The sequence below is a fragment of the Bos taurus genome, chromosome 3, assembly GCF_002263795.3.
Source record: "Bos taurus isolate L1 Dominette 01449 registration number 42190680 breed Hereford chromosome 3, ARS-UCD2.0, whole genome shotgun sequence".
Classification (NCBI taxonomy): Eukaryota; Metazoa; Chordata; class Mammalia; order Artiodactyla; family Bovidae; genus Bos; species Bos taurus.
Genome location: NC_037330.1, coordinates 66,443,365 through 66,462,553, shown reverse-complemented (window position 1 = coordinate 66,462,553; position 19,189 = coordinate 66,443,365). Strand labels below are relative to the sequence as shown.

Genomic DNA, 19,189 nt, shown 5'->3' with positions numbered 1-19,189 from the left:
TGCAGTTGCCTGGAAGTCATGCAAGTGTTTTAACCAGCATGGCTCTAAGTGCTCTTTAACTAGGGCTAGTAATCCAGTGTTCCAGCTGAGGACAGCCTTTAAAACTAGGAAAGAGGCCAGAGGCTCTTTCAAGCAGACACAAACTACAGAAGCTCAGCCATAAAGCCTTAGTAGAATGAGGCACCAAGCAACAGTCAGCTAGGTGGGCTTTTTTCCTGTCCTATTAAGGAGAAGTTAGGTTCCCCAAAGAGAAAACAATATTAAAATGCCCAGAGTTCATTTGGCTTTATGTTTAGTACCACTGAGTTGAATGGAGGAATGAACACAGCTGCTGGGCAGGACATTTTCCCTTAATGCTCTGTATTTCCACCTATACACTATTCCCTGATTATTCTGGAAAAATTTCTTTCTTACAATCTTTTGAACTCATTGAAAATTTTCAAGTGATATTAGAGTTTTACAGGAATAATGTGCTCTAGCAATAGCTCTGGCAAAATTGAGGAGTTGGTGATAATTATTTCCTTGGTTTGTAGTGTAGTAGACATACTATGGAAGAGGGGGTGGCAACCCACTCCAGTATTCTTGCGTGCAGAATCCCATGGGCAGAGGAGACTGGCAGGCTACAGTCCATAGGGTCACAAAGAGTCAGACATAGCTGAAGCAACTTAGCACACACGTGTGCAGATATACCATGGGCTTTGGAGTCAACCTAAATTATCTCAACTCCTTCACTTTCTAGCTGTGTCATCATGGGAAAGTTTATAGACTTCCTTGAGCGTCAAAGGTTTCTTCAAATGATAGTTGTAAGGATTAGAAGAATGACATTTAATATATCTAGTACAGTGCCTGGTACACATGATTGGTCCTCAATGAATGGAAAATATTACTACGATGGTTAAAAATCACTTTTTTCCCTGGTAACTCAGTGTGAACTCCAGCATCTCTTCTAAGCCTGACTTTTCTGGTAATGTCAGTTCCTCTAGTCCTTTACTTTTACTATAAATATCTTATTTTGTGTCTTCCATAGTTAGGGCCTATGTGATTATTTAATCCATGAGTACTCAGTAATATTAATTTACAATCTTGCTGGTGAGATAGGATGTTGGTAACAGATCTAGGCATAACAGGTGAACTGAGTGATGCAGACAATTGGTGCTATGGGGTTTCATTTTTCTTTTTAACAACTGATCATCAGTTTATTAAAAAGGTTGACTTAGGCATAGGCAGTGGTGACTTCCACCTCGACTCCTGGCTCATTACTGATGGAAGTGATCTGCTTGACAATCTCAGGACTGTGCAGGTCAATGAGTCGCTTGTGGATCCTCATCTGAAATTGATCCCAAGTCTTAGAACTTTCACCTCAAGGAATTTTTTCTCATAGTTATTCTGTCTTGGTGGGCCTCAGAGTCTGATCAGGTCCTTTCACTATCAGATTCTTTTCCTTCCTACCTCTCATCAGGTCAGCACATACCTTCTTCAGAGACTTCACATTGCGGCTGGTGAGGGTGATCCTCCACCTTTGGCTCCAGTGGAGGATTACCAGTGTCTTTAAAGGGCATGGCTGTGGTGTGGTTTCCTGACCAACTTGTTCCTCAGTGAGAGCGAGCACTGGGGAGGCAGGAGCAGGAGTGGGTGGCACAGGGCTCTGCTACAGCGGTGTCTGAGGCTTCCTCAAAGAGCATGGGATTTCTAAGAAAATATGACCGTGGCCTGGGATTTCTGAGAACTTGCACAGACAGTCAATAATTATCACTTGGATAGGCCAGGTGGGGAATTCTGGAATCTGGAGCCAAACCTGGCTAGGTAGTGACAGCAGATAGAGAGATGAGAGATTGACTGACTTTCAGGTATTGATGGACAAACCATGATGTTTCAGGGGTAATAGAAATAGATCAGAATTCAAGCACATAACTGGCCAGGAGGTCAAGATTAAGCATTTAAGCTGTCCCAATAGGTACGCTGCCCAGTGATGGGGACTTTGGGGAAGATAATATTCAAAAGTCAAAGAACATAGTCATGCACAGTAAGTCTTCTGCTGACTGAATTCCACTTCCTTCAGCAGGAGAATTGGGGAATTATCCCAATCCTTGAAGGTTTTCAGGGTCCAAATTGTGATGGTGGGGTGAGATAGAGACAGTGTAGATAATTCTAAAATTTAAGTGAATATGTGAATCTTAGGACAGTGCTTCTTAAAGTCTCTGGACCATCTGTTTTAAAATTGCCTGGGAGGCTTGTAATAAATACAGATATTTGGAACATCTGGGGGAATGGATCCTGAGGATATCCATTCTAAATAGGATATACAGAGAATTATGTACTTTAATTCTAAAGAGTACTGGATAATTCATATTAGATGCCAAACTTGAGAGCAGGTCAGAGAGTCCTGAAACAAAGAATCAGAGACCCTGTGAAGAAGTCAGACTTTTCTCACTCAATGGAAAGCGGTGTGCAGAAGGGCTGGTTATATGGAAAAGAAAACTGCACAAGTCTTTTGTCCTGACAGTAGGATTGCAAGTAGGATTTCAATTTCCAGTCTGGAGAGTTGGGGTTTCTGCAACAAGAAAGAAGACAGAGAATACCAAGAAAACGAAATAGAGCACAGAGACTGGAGATTGGGCAAAATATGATACAGGGTCTGACACAGGGTTGCCTGTTTAATGTCCCCCCTGCCCCTCAACTAACTAGCTGTGGGCTCCCTGAGGGCCCAGCTCATAACATCTTCATCCTTATTTCTTTTGCACTTGATATAGGGCCTGAGCTTCCTAGGTGGCTCAGTGGTGAATAATCTGCCTGAAATTCAGGAGATGCAGGTTCCATCTGTGGGTTGGGAAGATCCTCTGAAGAAGAAAGTGGCAATCCACTCCAATATTCTTGCCTGGGAAATCCCATGGACAGAGGAGGCTGGCAGGTTATAGTCCATAGTGTCACAAAAGAGTCAGACGTGACTTTGGGATTAAACAACAATGACAGCATAGGGCCTGGCACCAAGTTGGCTTTTAAATGTTTATTAAAGAAACAAATAAATGGACGATTGGACTAGTGGCAAAGACGATTTAATGCTGAGCTCTGGAATGTGGACTAGTTACTCAGTCTCCTGGCTCAGTTTATACATGGTCCTGGGAGTTGAGGTGGGGCTGCACTTGAAGTTTTGGAGTTGGATAGAGGAAGCAACTATGTTGACTCAAGACATAGACTGAACCTACAGTTAGGATAGTTTAGGATGTATTCTGGAAGAAAAGTGTGATTTGAATATGCTTTGAAGGCAAGACAGACATCATATGACTCAGTTCAATCCAACTCACTAAACATTAATTTGGCATCTACTCTGTGCAATGGATGAAAATTCAATTGTGAGTAAAATATAGTCCTTGTGCTGGAAGAGACTAAGAGATAAGAAAGGACCAAAATATAGTGTTACAGAGGATACTGAATTCCTTTTAGGGGTGTTAAAGGTCAACAGCTGCAGCAGCACAGGATTCAATCTCCACAGAAGCAGATGGCAAATGCCCTTGGCTAGTGCCAACTTGTAGTTGACATACATATATGCAATAGAATATTACTCCGGAATGAGTCTGAGTCAGTTGAACTGAGGTGGATGAACCCAGAGCCTGTTATACAGAGTGGAGTGTGCCAGAAAGAGAAAAACAAATATTGTATATTAATGCATTTGTGTGGAATCTAGAAAAAGCATACTGATGAATCTATCTTCAGGGCAGGAAAAGAGATGTAGATGTAGAGAACGGACTTGTGGACACACCCAGGGAAGGAGAGGGTGGGGTGAATTGAGAGAGTGGCATTGAAATATATACATTACCATACGTGAGACAGATAGGTAGTGGGGAGTTGCTGTGTAACAGGGAGCTCAACCCAGTGCTCTGTGATGCCCTAGAGTGGTGGGATGGGGGCAGGGGTTTGGAGGGAGAGTCAAGAGGGAGGGGATATATGTGTAATATATTTATGGCTGATTCATGTTGTTGTACGTTGTAAAGCAATTATCCTCCAATTAATAAAAAAAAAAACAAACAACTAATTGCTGCAGAGATACTAGTGATAAATAAGGGTTTAAGATAAGTACCATCTGAGTAAACTCTTTGCCTTTGAGTAGGCTCTCCATATCCAGAAGGTGTGTGAATACTAATGAAGAGATTCTCCAGGCTCAGGGAGGGCACTTTTGGTTTTCTCTTGTCTATTCTTCCCTCACCCACAGCTGGCCCTTGCTAGCTGGTCTGCCCTGAAAATGCAATGCAGTTCTGTGACCTGGAGGAAAGTTCACAGGTCCCAGAGCACAGGTGGGTCTGTGATGTTTATCTATTGACTAGCATGAACATTTTCTCTACTCTGAAGAGTTCTTCCTCAGATCAAAAGCATTATAAATGTGCATTATTTCGTAGGTCTCAAACACACCAATTGTTGAGAGCAGAGCCTGGAATTTGTCTTTTCACCAAATGGTGTACAGCCCTGGGATCAGGACTTAGAAGTCTTACCGTGAAGATTCTTATTATCAAAGTCCTAGCGTCATATTTTCTCAGTCAATAAATGTGTTAGAAATTTGTGTGAATTAAAATTAAAAAGACATCAAAACTGTTCTCTTTTTCCATTCTTTCACTTTTTCCTACCTACCCTTACACAAACCCAACAAAAAATATTCTCTGCCAATAAACTCAGTGTTTATAGAATAACAGAAATGACTTATCATATGGTATGATTTTGTTGTGTTGTAATGACACTCAAGAAGAATGTTAGATCAAAAATAAAAACATCTGAGTTATGTTCTTTTTGATGGTGCTCACTAAATTGTGTAACTTGGGGGCAAATTACTTCAATCTTCCCAGCCTTAATTACTATAACATGAAGGGTTAGATTGGACTCTTATGTGTAATTCCTTTTAATCCTAAGAATCAAGGATTCTATAAGCTACCCAGCAGTGATGACATATTTCTTTATGTGAGGTGGAGAAACCGGCTTCCCTGGTGGCTCAGTTGGTAAAGAATATGCCTGCAATGCAGGAGATCTAGGTTCGATCCCTGGGTGGGGAAGGAAATGGCTACCCACTCCAGTATTCTTGCCTGGAAAATCCCATGGACAGAGGAGCCTGGGAGGCTACAGTCCATGCGGTCGCAAAGGGTCAAACATTTCTGAGCGTTTGAGTGTTATATAGAGAAACTGGAATGCTGCTCTGGAAAACTCTGTAAACCTTGTAATTCCCTGGCTGTTAGACCTAGGAAAGAACTCAGAACAACAGCAGAGACATCAATGGTTTACTGGACAGGGAATCTTATGCATCTGAAGCAAAAGGTTCTGGAGTATCCCACCATGTACAGCAGATGGCAGGCAGGACATAGCAGCAGTTTTCACTACTATGGGGAGAAGGAGGCTACCAGTTGTCAGGTTGGTTCCTCAGTTACTAGGGAAATCAGCAGCCAGGGCAGGGGGCAAGCACATAGGCAGTTACCTATTAGGCTCTATGATTAAGAGGGAAGGTTGATCAGGTGAGTAGGGTGTAGGTGAAGCAGGCACTGGTTGATCAGGGGATGTACAGCGAGCAAGAGAACAGCCATCTTGGGTGGCCTGACCACATACCTGTGTAACGAACACTTGTTGACTGCTTCATCAATGTCTATTTCTTCATTTCTCTAACAGTCTTCAAACTTTTTTCCCTTTAGGGATATGTTTTCCTTTGCTCAGCTACACATCTGGTGTGGAATGGACAACATATTTGGTAGATCCTGTAGGGCTGAAACCAACCAGTGTATCTCATTCCCTGGGTGAAGCAATTGGTTCCAGGATGGTTATATGGCCAGATTCAAGACAGTGATGGGGAGGAAATTCCCCTGTTTGCTGGAGGATCCTGGGAAGCAGGCTTCCATTTTCATTTGTGGGAAATAGGTGAAGAACTCCTTTTCTTTTGGCAAGGTGGAAGAGGTGAGATGTGGGATAACTGCTATTACAAGGGAAACTGAGAAGGGCAAGCTGTCATTCAGAGGGTAGGGCCCAGAGAATCCTAAAGGAGCCAAAGCCTAGGGACTCTGTGAAGTTCTGGAGAAAAAACCTGCCTTAAACTTCTGGCCTTTAAAAGACTTGTGAGCCAATGAAGTCATGGATTTAAGCCAATTCACACTAGTTTTTCTGTTGCCAGCAACTCAATACTAAATGTATTCCTGACTATTAAGCTTTTTACCCCCTGAAATTAAAATCTTGCTCATTTCTGAATTTTTATTATAGCCAACTCCTAAATCTCTACCCGTGAAAATTTGAAAACAACAAAAATGTAGGAAGAATCAGTGCTTGGCACACTGAAGTTGCTTTATAAATGTTGAATGAATGAAGTGAGAATAAATTAAAAGAAAAGATAATATTTTTTGGACTGGGAAGCGGGTAAAATTATTTTATAGAATTACTTTTCTTGGTAGGGGGCACATGCTAATGAAGAAAGGTATGCGAGATCATAAAGCTAAGCTGCTGGGCCACAACAGGCAAGAACTATCCTTTCTCTTCTCCTTTGAGATGTTGCTTAATGTTATGTTCTTTTTTTCCCTTGCAATTTACAATTCAGGGAGAAAGAAGGACCTAAAGTCCCCTAATAAATTTTGCTTCAATTGAGTCTATTGATTAATTTAATGGGTGTTTTATGGTTCTTGCAACAATCTCTGCACTCATGAAGTTTACTATTTAGTAGCAAAGACTCATAATCAATAATGATTACAAAGTTGATGAATATTATGAGAGAGGAAATATTGGGAATTACGCGAACAGAGCAAAGGGACCTAACCTCAACCAGGGTAAGGAAAGCTTCTTTGTGTAAATGATATTTAAGCCGAGATCTGAAGAATAAGTAGGTGGCAGTCAGATGAAGATGGACAGGGGAAATGTGTTCCATGTGATGACCTAATGAAAGCTGGGATAGAAACACAAGGGAAGACTTGAGGGCAGTTCAGAATAGATGAAGGGGAGACGGGAATGGTGAGATAAAGCCAAGGGAAGCACTACGTTTTGCAAGTCTTTGAAGGAGTTGGTGGAGGAAGGTCAAGTGAAGGAGTTGGGGCTCTGTTTAAAGGAGAGTGGGAGGCTTCTCGGAGAAGGCAATGCCACCCGACTCCAGTACTCTTGCCTGGAAAATCCCATGGACAGAGAAGCCTGGTAGACTATAGTCCATGGTATCGCAGAGTCGGACACGACTGAGCGACTTCACTTTCACTTTTCAGTTCATCTGTCACTACTATTAGACTAGGAAGCTACTTTTATTAGAACCTCCCAACTTGTTGTTTTCACCATTTCACCTTCTCCTGCTTGTTCTTCCCAGTGGTGATAAAGACTAATGAGAGTGGGCAGTATTCATGGCCTGGTGTGAACTCTCGCAATTGTTCCCTCTAATACTTTTATAGTCGCTTAGTCAGAAGGCAGTGGCAACCCACTCCAGTACTCTTGCCTGGAAAATCCCATGGATGGAGGAGCCTGGCAGGCTGCAGTCCATGGGGTCACTAAGAGTCGGACTCGACTGAGCAACTTCACTTTGACTTTTCACTTTCATGCATTGGAGAAGGAAATGGCAACTCACTCCAGTGTTCTTGCCTGGAGAATCCCAGGGACGGGGGGAGCCTGGTGGGCTGCCGTCTCTGGGGTCGCACAGAGTCGGACACGACTGAAGTGACTTAGCAGCAGCAGCAGCAGGGAGGCTTCTGGTGGGTTTAAGCAGAGAAGCAAGAGAACTAGATTGGCATCCAACTTGGACCACGTGTGGCGCAGGGTCCTAAGGGCCCTCCTTTTAGCCCTGCTCCTCTGTGCCTCTGCACTGTTACCTCTACTTCCTCTCTAATTGTTGTCTCTTTCCTTTTAAAACACTGAAAAAAATAAACTGGGCACTGTTTGTTCCCAGAACTGCTTACAGCACTACCTTCGTAGGCAATTTGTTTTTCCTGGTAAATCCAATTCTCCCTTTCTTAATTATGGTTTGGGTGTTTGGTTGCTGTGACCTGTAATTCAGCACTGATTTTCAGCTTTAAATCTTCACAGTGGGGTCCAGCAGGGCAGGCACAGACTCTTCTGGCCTTGTCAGTGACTGGCTTTCCTTGGAAAGAAGCTGCCCATGTGTTCAAGCTGTGGCCCTGTTTTGGGTCTTTGGTGTATCCAAAGCATACCTAGCTTGTCTCTCTGAGGCATGTGACCACACTTTCTGACTCACAGATATCTCTGTCCTTGGTTCTTCCAATGGTTCTCCATACCACAAATCTGAATTAGCCTCCGAAGGTATAAATCAAAGTCTTCAGTCCCCTCTTACACCTGTTGTATGCACCCCAGGGCAAACACATTACTTTGCTTTGTTTCCTTCTACTAAAGCAGTGGCCCCAATTATTTTGATACCAGGAACTGGTTTCCTCTGACTGCAGGTGGGGGGGATAGTTTTGGGGTGATTCAAGTGCATTACATTTATTGTGTACTTTATTTCTATTATTATTATATCAGCTCCATCTCACATCTTCAGGCATTAGATCCCGGAGGTTGGGGACCACTGCTCTACGGGGTTGAGCCTTCTTTCAGGATCTGATTGTAGATTTCTGGAGGGCAGGGACCTCTGACTGCATCTCGAGCTTTGTATATAGTGAATGCTGGATAATACCAGTAGAATGACTGAAAGAGAAAAGACATTAAAAAGTTCTAGTCTGGACTGGATGGTTATCAGAAACAGTGATTTGCTGAGAAGACACTGGCAGCTGGGTTGGAAAATGGGAACACCTGTGTTTGATAATTTGATAATCCTTATTGATTGATAATCATAATCATTGCTCTGAAGTCTACTTAGGACCTGACTTACTGACTGAGAAGGATTTGCACTTCTCAACAGGAAGGACACTACTCAACAGAGATGGTGTCCACAGGCCTGTACTGGGCAATTCCTCCCCTGAATCTCCAGTATTGTTGAAAGGTTCCAATGAGATAATCCATATAAAGTGCTTGGGAGAATACCAAGGATTAGTGAGCAATCAGGTTCATGTTTTTGTTGCTTATTATGGAGGTTGTGATCATTACAGAGAGCAGCCTGGCTCTGTGGATGGAGCTGGAATCATCCTTCCTGAAAGGTGGTAATCCTTCCACTTATTTGCTGAGCCACTGATTTCTGCAACAATGATTTATTGAGTGTTTAAATGTGCCAGATACTAATTCTACCCAGCTGAAACAGGTATGTAAAGGTTGCTTTATTTTCAAAGATTTTGGTTTCCTCTTGAGGCATATCCTTTTTTCAGAAAATAGTTGCTGAGTATTAATTAATGAAGTGGTCACCTTTCACGTGTGGATTTAGGGCAAAGGGAGATGACATTGAGGGGGTAATACATAGGTCTTTCTGCTTTACCATGACTAACTATTATCTACCCTGGTTCTGCTTATTCCTGTTTTTTGTAGTGCCACATTTAGTTTATTTTGGCCACACTGTGAGGCTTGTGGGATCTTAGTTCTCTCTCAGCAGTGCAAGTGCAGAGTCCTAACCACTGGATCCTTAGGGAAGTCCCTATTCCCATTTTTTGCTTGATTTTTCTCAAAGCACATTTCACTATCAGACATATTGTATATTTTATTAATTGAGTTGTTTATTGTGTGCTTCCCTTCACTAGAGTATGAACCCCACAAGGGAAAAGCTTTTGTCTGTTTTGTTTTATGCTGTATTCTCAGCTTGGAACTGAGCCTGACACGTGTCCTAGAACTATTTTGTTGAGTGAATCTGCCCCACCTTTGAAAGCTCCATCTTATACTCTGGTTTTGCCATGCTTTCCTTAGACTCTTCTCTAGGGCTGGAGTTGTCTGGTAGGATATCTGACTCTTTTGCCTTGTTTGTCCTGCTCTTTGGTGCTTTGCAAAAGACACTTTTGAGGTTTCTAGATATCTGGAAAAGAGGAAAGATAGCATCTGGCCAGTAGTTCACTAACCATCTTGAAGATTTTATTCAGATGAGAGCTGTCTGCTTTATTTCAGAATCCATCAGGAATAATTCTCATTTGGAAATGATAACTGCTCTAACACGTTTATTATGTACTATACCAAGTGCCTTACCTACCTTTTTCTCACTTCATTCTTACAACAAATCTATTATTATCGTAATAATAGTAATATTATCAGTAATAAATATTATCAGTAAATAAATATTATCAGATAATAAATATTACCAGTAATAAATCTAATATTATCAGTATTATCTAAAATTTTACAGGTGAGAAAATCAAAACAGACTGATTAAGAAAAGTAAAGGTCACACAGCTAGTTAGTATCCTTACTGGAATTTGAACCCTAGTCTCACTGACTGAAAAGCTTATCCACCAACAACTAGGCTACCCCTAGGCTGTTTGGAGTTCCTATTACGGGCTTTGTTTTATATTTATGCCAATTTTTTTATCTTAAAGAAAGCAAACTGATTTGATTTCATTGATTCCTGAGACCAGTGGCTGTCCTGCCTTGCAGATATTCTTTACCTTGGCAATAGCAAGAGCATATTTTAAATAACAAAGGATGGAATATAAGGTTTTATGTTAAAGATCACTGTAATACTTCCAGCAATGTAACTGGTAAGATAGATACATAATGCTTGTTTCAAAACAATGTGTATTTCAAAATGATGTAGAACAGAAGTTCTCAAACTTTATTTAGAGTGCATAGAAGGAACAGCTTGTAGAACTTCAAGCATTTGAGCCTTCCTCCCAGAGACCCTGGCTCAGCTGATGTGGGGAAATTAAGTTTTTAATAAGTCAGATGACTTTGATGTCAATGGTCCCTTGATCACAGTTTAAGAAACACTAATATGGAAACATCAGGAAAGAAAAATAGAGTTGAGGAAACCTAATATATAGCCTCAGAAAGGGGCTAATATATAATACCAACCAATCTATAATATCAAGAGCCTCAGCATGTCCCAAACATGCTTCAGATCTCTTTTGCATGTGAACTTGATAGGTTCCCTGAGAATATTGTAAAGATAATTTGTTGATCAGTCCTTAGAAAGTGAAAGTGAAGTAGATCAGTCGTGTCCGACTCTGCGACCCCATGGACTGTAGCCTACCAGGCTCCTCCATCCATGGGATTCTCCCAGCCAGAATACTAGAGTGGGTTGCCATTTCCTTCAGGGGATCTTGCCGACCCAGGGATCAAACCTAGGTCTCCCGCATTGCAGGCAGACGCTTTAACCTCTGAGCCACCAGGGAAGTCCTAAAAATATCCAGTAAGGTATGATGCAAGACTGTGTGTGTGTGTGTGTTGCTGTGGGGCAGCAAACATAAAGTGTAATGATACTGACATATAGGCACAGACCAAGATGATTTAACTCCTTGCTTGGAACAGTGCTTTATAATCACTGGGAAAGAACTTTTTGAATAGGTTATTGGAGTTGTCACCCAAATGTTTTCTGACAACTCAGGGGGTAGCTTTTATCATGTTATTTGAAAGACTGTCCTACAGGAGACTAAAAAGGTGAAACTACCCTTTACAGGAGATTTACTAAAAAAAGAGAGCAGGGTCACATTTAGCAATCTAGTGTTCTTGCCTGGAGAATCTCAGGGACGGGGGAGCCTGGTGGGCTGCCGTCTTTGGGGTCGCACAGAGTTGGACACGACTGAAGTGACTTAGCAGCAGCAGCAGCAGGGATGTAACAAGAGTGGAGAGAGAATCTTTCCTTATATTTGTGAGAGCAACAGGGTCAGCCCAGGAGAGTGGTGGGACAGCACTGAGAGGCTGGAGAGGACGGTGGTGAAGGACATTCATGTCACGGCGGTGGCACTGCTGTCAAGAGCAGCATCAGCAGGGACTGGTGCAAAAGGTAGGGAATGACTCGGCCACTTCAGTAGGAGGAAGGCTAGGCCTTGATCCCTAATGATGCCTCTTGATGGTGACAGAGCCTGGTTAAAGCCAGGGTCCTAAAAGTAACTAACATTTAGTATAGTATTTACCACATGCTAAGTCTTCATCTAAGTCCTTTGTATTTATTACTCTCAGGTTAAATTGTTTATCCTATTTGACCTAAAAGGTGGCAGATGTGGGAACTGAACCCGGACCAGGTTCAGCATCACTGTGTATAAATGCTGTGCTTTATGGTTTCTCCCACATGCCTTAATGCCAGTTAGCTTTCCCTGATACAGATCATATAGGTGAGACCCTGGCCAGCTGTGTCTCTAGCCTGTGACATTATTAATTGGTAGGGTAATAAGAGGGGATTAGTACCCATCTCGACTTGGAATATGACTCAAATGACTCTTGTCCATGCCAGAACTCGTAGAAGTTATCCAAGACATGTTTACTCGAATGAAGAATAAAAGAACTTGGCTTAAATGGCTTGAGGACATTATCTTTGAGTACCTTACATTTGAACAACTCATCCTAATGACAAAAGCCAGAGACTGTTTATAGTCATAAGCTGAACTGCTTAATGCAGTCTGGTAAAATGGAGCATTACATGTCACAGCCAGGAAAATCATGTCTCCTTGAAATAAACACACACACACACACACACACAAAACCAAACCAAAACAAGGTTCTGTTGGAAAAACAAAAAAGTCCAGACCCCTCATATCTTTTTTCTCAGCAAATCTGATTTGATAAGAAACCTTACACTCCTCTGATTGGTAATACACTGATAAGATATAATTATATATAATTACCTGTACTCTTCTTCTCCTCTTGAGGAACTTATATTCCATTGAAGGAAAAATAAAAATGCTGTTTACTCACTTCCTCTGAATCTCAGAGCTTTCCAGTGGTGACTCCTTTCCCTTTTACTAATGAAAAGAAGATGCAAAAGTAGAAGTTGATCCAGGAAGCCTGGAGAAGGAGGGTACTTTCTGAAAGTTAAGCCAGCAGCCAAGAACCACCCCCTCAGAAGACGAAGAAAGAGCAGTTACCTGAATGATGGTCACAGCGTGTGGATCCACAGGGCTCCAGCCGCCCTCCCCTGCCTCCAGCCTGTTCTCTTACCCACACTGAGGAAACGTCCATCTCTCAGGCCTCTTTGGCACACCTCTCCCTCTTTGCACTGGACTTCACTGGGAAAGCGGCTGTAGCGTGTCTATTTGAAAGACAAGAAAACAGCATAGTTAAATCAGAGATTTAGATTGCACCAGGATATGATGTGGGCAATTTATTTGTGCAGTTCTCAGTATCAAAAACAGCTCTGGGTGCAACTATCAGGAAGATTAAAGAAAGTGTTTGCTGTCATCAAACTGTTCTTTTAAAAGATGTCAGGAAACAAAACATATTTGTAGCAAGATAAATACTGTGTACTGGATTCATAACAGAATGATTTATTAAACCCACACAATGTTATTTACTGTTTGAGGGGTACATGTGGTTTCTTACCTCATTGGCCTTTATTGGCCTCGCTGTTTTCCACAGAGGGCATCTGTCTGCACCACAGCCCTGAGTCTAAGCAAAAGCCCATGTGTTGACCAATTGGTATTCCTGCTGTCCTTGGGAGTGGATGTATTGGTGGAGTGGGAGAATCAGGCAAGACTTTCAAGAACACTTGATTCATTTTCAGAAGTTAAACATGAATGCAGCCTCTAATCATGAAAAGAGGATTGCTTTATGACAGGTTAGAAAGAATAAGTGTGTGTGTGTGTGTGTGTGTAAGCACAGGTGGGTGGGGGGAGCATACTCTCACACACATGGTGTTGCTGCTTTGTATCATTTGCTCCTTCAGTCTGAAAATAGGAAGTGTCAGGGTTTGCTGAATCCTGTTGCTGATGATGTACATAATGCCATAAGCAAGTGAAGGTATGTGGTGACTCAGCCTTTTCCTTTCTCAGATATTCTTTCCTTCTACACCTTAATTTTGAAAAGTCTGGCAAGGAGTTTGTGAGAGTCAAAAATCTTTAAAGGCTCCATGTGTTCAGCGATAATGCTTTGTAAATAGTCCTCTTAGAGGTGCTAAGCTTCTAATTAGGCAGTGGAGAAAAAAGTAAATCTCAACCTAATAAGCTTTGTTGCATTGTGTATCAGGAAACAGTGAAGGACTCAGACAGTCACAACTCTTTTATTTCAGGAAAATATTAATTAAAAAAAGTCTCATTCTGAACAGAAAACAAGAAATAGGGTGGAGCTATTTCCTATTCACTGGGTAAAATGCATCACCTGGTGACCCCTCTGGCTTTACCCACCAAAATCACTAGTCTGCTTCTCTCTCTGTCCTGCTCTGGGATTCAGGAGGCTGCCTTCTGTGGATTACCTTCCCCAGTTCCCTTGCTGTCTGGCTTGTCATTGGATGTGGCCATTGACAGGCACTGGCAGGGTGCTGGAGGGTGACAGCAGAGGGAGATGAAGTGCCTGGATATTTATTCCTCCCCGCTCTTCCTGTACATCCCTGATTTTGACAGTGACTAAATCCCATTCCTCTACTTAGGCCAAGACTCAAATGGAGGCACCCCAACACCTCCCTTTCACAGGGTTCTGTTAGCTCCTCTTCTTTTTCTGTTGTGCTTGTGGAACTGCAGCCTGCTCTTGTTAGGCCCTGTAGGCGTTATCATTCCATGAGGGATACCTTACCTTGCCTACTCCTCTTTTTAAAAAGATATTTATTTAAGGCTTCACTGGGTCTTCATTACTGTGTATGGGTTCCCTCCAATTGCAGTGAGCGGGGGCCACTCTTTAGCTGCATTGCTTGCACTTCTCATTGCAATGGTGTCTCTTGTTGTGGAGCACGGGCTCTAGGGCACACGGGCTTCAGTAGTTGTGGTGTTAATTGTTCAGCTCAGTTCAGTAATTAATTGCCCTGTGGCATGTGGGATCTTACTCTACCCAGAATTGAAGCTGTGTCTTCTGCATTGACAGGTGAATTCTTAACCTCTGGACCACCAGGGAAGTCTCCCCACTCCTCTTAGACAGTACCCCTATTAAATGATGTTCCTTTGCCATTTGGGGTGTATCACCTTGGTTTTTTTTTTTTTTTTTTTACTACAGTCCTATCTCCATCCTGTTCTCTTTCACCCAAACTGAGCCTCTTGCTGTTCCTCAAATATACATCTGCTCCTTCTCTGTGCTTTTGTGATTCTCAGTTTTCTTTACCTAACCCCAAGGACTCGAGGGTCCTGCTTAGTGGTTAGCTGGTTCAGTATCAGATGCTTCAATCATTTCTGTACATTTTTGCTAAACAAATGTCTCTTCTTTGCTTAAATATACCTGGTGGCAGGAATTCGCTGCCTCTTAAGGTATCAGTATTCATTCATTCAATTCATTCAGAGAACAGTTCTCTTTTTGCTGTCTATTATGTGCCAAGTTCTGTGTATGGTCTCATCTCTCAAGAGGCTCATAAAGAGGAGATAAATATATGAATAAGCAATTTTGGTATAACCTGATATATGTTACTTTAGAGATATTCAGAGTGCTATGAGAGCATGGACAAGTGATCATTCATTTCTGGCTTGTGCAGTCAAGATAATCTTCCCCCATGGGGCAACATGTGAATTGAGACTTGAAGGATGAAAAGAAGCTCTTCAGGCAAACAAAGGTGGGTAAAATGTGCCAGAAGAAAGGACTGAGATGTGCAAATGCACAGCATTTAAGAGCTCTCTGTGTTTGGGCTGCGACAAGTACGTATGGCTAGTGAGTCTGAAAGTGTGGCCAGAGAGTTCTTTCTTGCATGCATTTACAATCTATCAGCACTGTGCTGTACAACTATGCTTCTTCCACCTTAAGACATCTGTATAGTCCCTCTGTTTTCTTTAAAAAAGCTATCCTCTAAAGATTTCTTAGCACTGTAGCAATACTGCCCCTACTTTAGAGTTGATGAAGTGGAGGCTTACAGACAGTAAATGACCATGGACATGTGGCTGGTGGTGAAGACAGGATGACAATTCAGGCAGTCTGATTCCAGAGCCTGAGCCAGAAGCCACTGTGTATTCTTCTGTATTCCTTTTCACAGGGACTCAGGCTCCTGTGTCAATGTGGTGGTTATTTTTCAAGTAACTCTATCTTGTCAATGTTCATTTTATGGAAGAATATCCAGAGCACAAAATGTCATAGCAAGAAGGGAACTGCTTGACCAGTGCAGTTTAGAGCAGGACTGGTGTTTCTACTCGCCTTGAGACCATTCTCACAACGATGGAGAGGCAGACCACGTGGCCTTTCTTAGTCACATCTTACAGGTAAGTAATCAGTTCACAGTCAACCAAAGTCACCATGTTAACCATTACTCCCTTATTTGCCTGCTTAATTCAGGTCTCCATTTAAAAGTCATTTTTGGAGCCCTTAAACTATTTAGGTCCCCTTGCCATACGCTTTCAGAGGACCTCCCACTTCCCCCAGTGTGATGCTTATCACAAGTTATGGTAGATATTTTTCTAATGGTCTCTGTCTTCCCTGATAGATTTTTAAAGCTCCATGAAGACAGAGGCTTATTTTGATTGCCATGGAATCCCCTTAACTTAGCCTCTGGTAGGTGTGTTCAATGTGTAGTTATTGAATGAGTAAGTCTTTCTTCCCCTGCGCTATTATTTCCATCCCTCCTTGACCAATAGGGTCACCACTATCTTGATTTCTGGCAGCACAGACTAGTTTTGCCTATTATGAACTTCATAAAAATGGAATCAAACAGCATTTACTCTTTCGTGTTAGTTTCTTTTGTTCAATGTATCACGTGTGCCATATATTTTCAGTCTATATCACTTCCTACCAGAGTGCTAGGAAAGCCTCCAAGATTTCCTACCTCCTCCTCTGCTTAGTTCCCCAGACTGGGAGTTTGATGGATTTTACTCCTGTGCTTAGGTCATGTTGCTGCTGCTGCTAAGTCGCTTCAGTTGTGTCCAACTCTGTGCATGTTAGGTCATGCTATATGATGCATGTGACTGGAAAGAGATTATTCAGGTAGCCCTGACCTAATCACATAACCATTTTATTTTATTTTCTTGATTAACAGTTTTATTGAAATATAATCCACATACCATAAAATTCATCCGAGTTTTGTCCTGCATTCATTCTGATTGCCTGTGGGATTGGACTTAACTCTGCCCTCATACTCTGCATCCTCTTAGAACTAATCCTCAGTTAGTTCTAGGTTCTACTCTTCCTCTCTTCTAGACTGATATCGTCCATCCCACTCCATTTTTCTTCATTGTTTGGTAACATTGTTTCTGTCTTGTAGTAGTTATCTTAGGATATTTTTAATGTGTATGCTTGTCTTAAATTTTAATTTTTACCCAACTTACAGATAAATGTGGTTCTGTTGTATGTTGTGTTTTACTCACTAAATTGCTCATCTCTTTTGTGATGCCACGGACTGTGGCCCATCAGACTCCTCTGTCCCTGGAATTCTCTAGGCGAAAATACTGGAGTGGGTAGCCATTACCTTCTCCAGGGGATCTTCCCAACCCAGGGGTGGAAACCAGGCTTCCTGCATTGGCTCCTGTATTGGCAGGTGGATTCTTTACCACTGAGCCACTAGGAAAGCCCACAAATAGAATAATTCACTTCCAGGCACACCTGAGGATGATCCTACCTACTCACAGTTACCCACCGGTCAATTCCATCTTCAGCTCTGCCTTATAGGAGTTGATTTTTGTCCTTTCCAACCGAATTTTGGACTGACAGAGCAGTCACAAAGGCTGCTGATCCTATGGACACGGGAGAGGAAAACTGGGCCAGGGAAGTGCCTCCCACGTGCCCACTCTCTCCTCACTGCTTCCTATCCTCCACCCCGCAACTTTCAGGGAGCCTTCTACCTCACCAGAGGAGGCTGGAAGCCGGATCTGGGTCACCCCTCCCCCAGATCTGAAGGTGCTTTTACACGTGCAGCCTGAGCCCTCTCCACAAGTGGGAGAGGCAAGCAGGGCAAATGCCCACTTTCGGCCTGGGTCAAGGCTGGGGTCGTGGAGGGACTGGATCTGGCTGCCTGGCCCTCAAGCCAGGCCGGTCTGCTCCAGGACAGAATCGGCCTTTCTTGGGGGCCTTGTCTAGGCGTTGCCCCGCCTTGGCCCGTCCTGGCTACTGGGCATCTTCTCCAGGGCGCTTCGCCCACATGCACCTGATGTCTTGGGGCCTCCAGTAACAGGCGTTTGGCATCATGGATCTTTTTACCGCTTTTCCCCTTTAATTCCCCGGCCTTGCCCGTGTCCAGGTCCCACAGCCCTTCCAGCCTGGCCCGTGGCGCCTGCGGGCGCTGCCAGTAGTTCCTGCTCATCAGCGGCGTGAGGTTCCCCTTCGGTTTTTGCCTCTACTTCCAGCCCTGCTTCTTGCTGGCGGGCTACTCCTCGGTCACCTCCACCTTATTGAAGAGCAACCCAGGCACGGGTGTCTCTGTGGCCTCAGTTCCCACCTAGGCCTGGGCTGCCTTCGCCTTTGCTCTCCTTCCTTCTGCTCCTCTTTGGGTCCTGCTCCTGCTTTCTCCGCCATCTTTTCTTCAAAGCCGGGGAGCCAGCTCTTTGGCGCTGCCCCGGCCTTCTGTATTTTCTCACACAGGCGCTGTCACAGGACATCCAAGGCAGACTGAGTCCGGCTCTTGGGCCAGGCCGTCTGCAGTGGCTGAGGCCGTCTTCCTGGTCTGAGACTTTTCTGCAGGGGCCCGTGTCGTTGGCTCCGCAGCCTTCTCCTCCCATGCTTTCTCCTGTTCTTTCTTCCTTTCTGGGGGGCCTAACGGTTTCTGAGACTCGAGTTTTGCCAGCAGACTTGTGCTTCTGTGGCTTGGGTTGAACTGGGAGCAGACCTTTCTGGCCAGGCTCTGCAGGTAGGCATCCTTTGCAAGCAGAGAACCCATGGCTGAAGGCCCTAGGCTCGCTGGGGGCTTGCTTGGACTCTTACTCAAGGGGAGAAGGGCTGGGGTCCAGTGTCCCAGGCCAGCATCGGCGCACCCCAACGCCTCCCCCCCGCCCCCTCCCAGCTGAAAACCACCGCATGTAGCCACTTTAAATGCAGAATCTTCCCAGGTTTGCATCCGCTACCTAGAAAATAGGGACTTCAGTCCTACAACTGCAAGGAACTGAATTCTGGCAACAACAATGGGTTTGGAACCGGATTTGCTCCCGGAAAAGGTGGCCAACATCTTAATCACAGCCTTGTAACACTGAAAATAGAAAACCTAGCCATGCCATGCTGGATTTTTACGAAACTGTGTGCTAGTAAGTGGTACTTCTGAAAAATTACTCTTATTTTTTAATTGAAAAAATGTGTTTCTGCTGTACAACAAAGTGAATCAGCTGTATGTATACACATATCCCCTCCCTCATATAAGTGG

General features: G+C 43.3%; 1 long non-coding RNA gene and 2 pseudogenes across 1 annotated transcript; all 3 read right to left on the bottom strand.

The window, feature by feature from the left end:
* Positions 1–1,133: 1,133 nt before the first annotated feature.
* On the bottom strand, positions 1,134–1,653 carry LOC107132318 (small ribosomal subunit protein uS10-like; annotated as a pseudogene).
* A 6,368-nt stretch (positions 1,654–8,021) lies between these two features.
* LOC112445883 (uncharacterized) lies at positions 8,022–13,198 on the bottom strand. The gene is made up of 3 exons (XR_003033887.2): positions 12,873–13,198; positions 12,633–12,749; positions 8,022–8,625 (listed from the first exon to the last, which is right to left on the bottom strand). It is a non-coding gene; the product is annotated as an uncharacterized lncRNA (long non-coding RNA).
* Positions 13,199–17,713: 4,515 nt separating this feature from the next.
* Positions 17,714–18,805, bottom strand: LOC112445907 (surfeit locus protein 6-like; annotated as a pseudogene).
* Positions 18,806–19,189: the final 384 nt, after the last annotated feature.